Here is a 4,675-nt window from a genome sequence, read left to right as displayed (position 1 = left end):
ATGGCAGTGAATAGCTCTCCCTCCCAGAGCTGTAGACTGCAGTCGGTTGTGGCTAATCCACGATTAGTGGAGCTGAGCAGTGCGCGCCTCTGATTGGCTGCACGGTGCGCTCTTCCAATAGGCCAGTGTGCGCGGAGGAAAAGTTGCTCCACCATCGACACAATCCCAATAAATACACGTTTTCAGCATTAAATGACAAGACAATATCTGCATGTAAAAACATCATAGCAACAATAACTAAGCACTAGGCCTTCAGCCACTATTGCATTTCAGCATATTATCTGCAAAACAGTGCACGTGATGGGCTTTTTTTCAACATATTTATGACTTTAAGATGGCTATGATAATGTTTCCTCCAAATATTAATGGATTTATTTGTAAATTGAGTCTAAGTTTATAATATATAGTGACAGGAGCAGAGGGAATGGAACAAACAACTGTTGTGCTCAAAGGAAACGCAGCGAGTCGGGGGAAAATTAGTCAAATTTGCCAGTTCCCAAAGAGCATGACAATTCTGCTGATGCTGTTACTGATTTGGTTCTTTCCGAAGGTCATCCCACAACCATGCTCCATTGTGACAGCGCGGAGAGAAGAGGACAGAACCAAAAAGAGGAGAAAACCTCAAAGCATGGGGTAGATAACCGAGTGCCGGAGATAATTTCTGCTAAAGAACTGGAACAGAGTCAGTGATACCCATCTTAAGACACTTAATTAAATGAGACAGTCTAAAGAAGCCATACTGGAGCTGTTCAGATTGACTGTATGAAACAATGGCAGGTCAGAACAAACACATGTAAATCAGCTGATTCAACCTTTGTGCCTGAATGACACATTAAAGAGCAATTGGAGAGCGTGTCCTTCACGTGTCCTTGCACTCACTAATTACAAATGGAAACAAAAAGAGAAACGATATTTTGAAAGTCAAGTTTAAAACATTTGAAGGGCAACAAAGACAAATGCAGAAAATTTCGACGTCTGTTTAATTTGGGTGTAATAGCCGTCAAGCTCAGAGGATTCAAATCAAAGAAAACACAACAAAGGATCCGTAATCGGCTATCAAGCACAATCCTCTGAATAAGAGAGCTCAGCCTAAAGAAATACAAAGATATTAAACATTCTTTCTTTACATCACAAATTTCCAAATAGCCACTCAGTCGCTCCCCAGAGTTACTGTGCATATTCTGGTGTAATTGATAATATTAATAGCCAGTTAATGAGCCGCTAATCATGGAAAAGATAAGGGACCCCACGGCATTTCCAAACACGTTTCCTGCAGAGCAGAGAATGGTTGTGGACTGAGGGGGTGGGGATCTTTGATGTTCCTTCAATGAGCTGCAGCTTATTCCAGTGACATCAAAGCCCTCTCTGAAATGAGGGACAGAGGCACGCAGATTTACTCCCACCACGGTGCAATGCAGCAGTTGGCCTCACTTGCCTCTTTCTGGTGCAAAGTTTCACTTTCTTGCACTCAGATGCCTTATACTTTGGGGAACTGGCAAGAAGGAGCTATTTTTATGCACACACACACACACACACACACAAAAAAAAAACAGTTTGCAGCAAAGAGTCAGAGGTTAACAGATGAAGGATTAAAGTATTTGTCATACACAAGGATGAAAGTGCTGCAGCAACATGTGTGCTTGTGAGAGAAACGTGGAGGCTGTAGCGGGTTTGAAACCTGTCTGGCTGCACCATAGATCTGATAATGAGGCCCTTTCTCTGTCTGCTTTCACACAATTCTGACCCAAAAACCACAAAGTTTCTTAACATGCGTTTGAATCCAAACTTGGCTGTCAATAAGGTCCAGCTCTCTCCATTGTCTGCATGAGAATCCTGTGCAGCTCTGAGCTTTGCACTGCGTAACTTAGGAGGTGATTCTTGGAAGAATCAGATCCTCAAAGACAGCTCGTTTGTCGGCGGCGAGACGGACTGATCGTATGTGGCAATGCAGTTATATAACCACCGTGTCAGGCGATGCCGGTCAGTGCACATCACTCAGCTTTGATCAGCCGACCACAGCTGATGTTCTCTGTGAAGGAGAAACCTTCCTGCTTTAAACCATACAGGTGAGATTAGAGACTTTTTGCGAAAACCACATATTTCTGATGACTGTAGTTATGCATCTCAGCTTTAAATTGGATTTATAGCAACACTGAACTTATTACAAACTCATTAAATCTATGGAAACTTAGTGACACTGTTCTTTTTAGTGGATGGTTTCCCCTGGATGGTGGGTGCTGATGTTTTTGTGCTTCTGTGCTCGTGTGTTTGTCTTTCAGAGAGCTTCACCTTGCCCTGAAGCTAAACTGGTATTAAAATTTCTGTTTTTTAACCTCTTTTGGCCTTTGCTAAAAAATTAAAAACCTTGTTTGAATAAAATCTTAACAGTTGACCAGTTTAAAAAGCAAGAAAATTAAATCTCTCACCAGAGAAATCACCAAATACTAGCAAATATTAGCAGTGACATTCAGATGACACCTGAGATCTGGACAGAAGCTCGTCCATAGAATTTTTTTTTTTGGGCGATGGGGAGCGAAAAATTTGACTCCATGTAAATCCCAGGACCACTGCTGGTCTAAAGTATACTTTCATGTGGATGACAACGCACCTGACACAAACTGTCACAATAAACTTCAACTGTCACAGTAAGCTCACCCAAAGCTGCTAAGAAGTATTTGCCAATCGGCTCTGGCTCACATCTGATGGACGTGTGCTGACTCACAGTGTTGTTGCCATGAAGCCTCAGCAAACGTTCGTCCTCATGTACAGCTAGCTTGGATTCCACAACCCTTATTAGAATATTTTTTAATAAACCGTAATATGGGTGGCGTTTTTTTTTTTTTTTCTACTGGAGGGACACTGGGCCGTGCCAGTGATTTAATATTTTGGATTCTGGTTCAAACTGGTTTCCATGGCAGGTCTTAGGCTAAACAATCTTACAACTTCCGACCGAGCAGCCTGTCGCTACAAATCTGCTGTTCCCGTTCTCCGTGTATCTCTCTGTCTCTTCCCATCTGTCATTCTCTCTCCGCATTATTATCTGTCTTAGTCCCTCATGGTAAGACGGCACCAGCATTTCCTCGGTATGATGTGAAAGACAACAACATCTCAGAAGTGTGCTGGTGCTTTTCTTCTTACCCACTTTTCAGATGTGCATAATAGTCGTGCAATTATAATCTGAGAACGATTCCTCACACCTCTTTTGTGCAACTTCCCGGCTCCACCTTCAGCATTAGGCTTCGTCTTGTCCCTGACAGGCAGCAGTGTAATGTGACATGATTATGTAAAGTCCGCAGACTGCAACACTTGTGAAACAGTGATGTTATTCGTCTGGAAAAGAACCCAGACACACAGTGACACAGCGAAAGGGACAGACAAATGTCAAAGAAATGTGAGAAAGAAATGTACCCACTTGTTTTTTTTTTTTCTTAATAGCTGTGCACCTCGACAACATCCCCTCCTGACATTAACAGTCACTGTGAATATTATTCAGCTCAGCCACTGAAGCCAACAGAAATGTTCGTACAGTTCTGTCACTGACTGTCGGGGATTGTGGTAAGATGCTTGTGACTACACTTCCAGAAAACTGTAAACAGATGACTGTTCACTTTTCATCTCTGTTATATTTCACTCCGGGCTGTCTTTCCCCTTCCACTCTTATCTGTCTTGCGCAGTTTCCATTTGCTCTCTGTGCTGCTGGATGAATTGACAGGTTTTTTAAATGCTACGTATGTGCTGACAGATATGATTTAGGTGATATGTTGTGTGAAATGTACTTTATCGGGAAATAAAGATGTCGAGTCTTTTAATATTCTAATAAGTGAATATTTTTCTGGTGCTGCTTGACAGATTAGCTTGTTTCTAATGGTAGCAGCTTTAAAAATATATATATTTTAAGGTGGCAGTGTTATAAAAGGTTAAACTCCTTAGGTACATTCCAGCTCTTTTGGCATGCAGCAAGAAGGTAAGATCACCAGTTAAACTATTAAAATCCCATCATAGCCAGAATGTCATATTGCCCAAAGAAATGCAGTGTGGCTCTTTGTGTGTCATTATCTTTTTTCAGTTTCTGTTTTGAACATGTGTGACTGAATTGCTTTAATACAACAGTGTGTTTGAGAAGAGCTGAAGGTGAGCAGGTGTGCTCAAGCTGCTGGGAGAAGGGTGAGTGGAGGGAGAGAGGTGAGGACTTGATAGATGAATTTCAAACTGAGATGCTAAAGTAAGGAACAGTGTAGAGTTACATCTAAGTCATTTATTTTTAGGGCACAAATTGATTATTTTTACTTTTACATTTAAATATGTGACTTTAATACACAGAGATGAATTTTTTAAGGATTTCATCAATGAGACAGATTTTAAATATGACTTTAAAATATCTATTATACTTTATATAGCACATTTAACAACAGCCATTGCATCAAAGTGCTTTACAAGACAAAAATATGAAATATAAAACCCTACAATCATTATATAAAATGCAACTTTTCCTGACTAAGTTAAATATCAAAGCTAAGACTCTACAGTATTAATAATTATGTGGATTAAATTAACTAATTTAAATATATGACTAAGACCTTCACATTATTGTCATTTAGAGGGATTGACTGGCCTAATTTAGAAGTTATGGCCCTACTAAGTTATTACATAAGAATCCAACAAATCCAAGGATTGC

Source organism: Stegastes partitus, unplaced genomic scaffold (genome assembly GCF_000690725.1).
Source record: "Stegastes partitus isolate 25-593 unplaced genomic scaffold, Stegastes_partitus-1.0.2 Scaffold1225, whole genome shotgun sequence".
Classification (NCBI taxonomy): Eukaryota; Metazoa; Chordata; class Actinopteri; family Pomacentridae; genus Stegastes; species Stegastes partitus.
The sequence above is the reverse complement of the archived record's forward strand: the minus strand, read 5'-3'. Positions refer to the sequence as shown.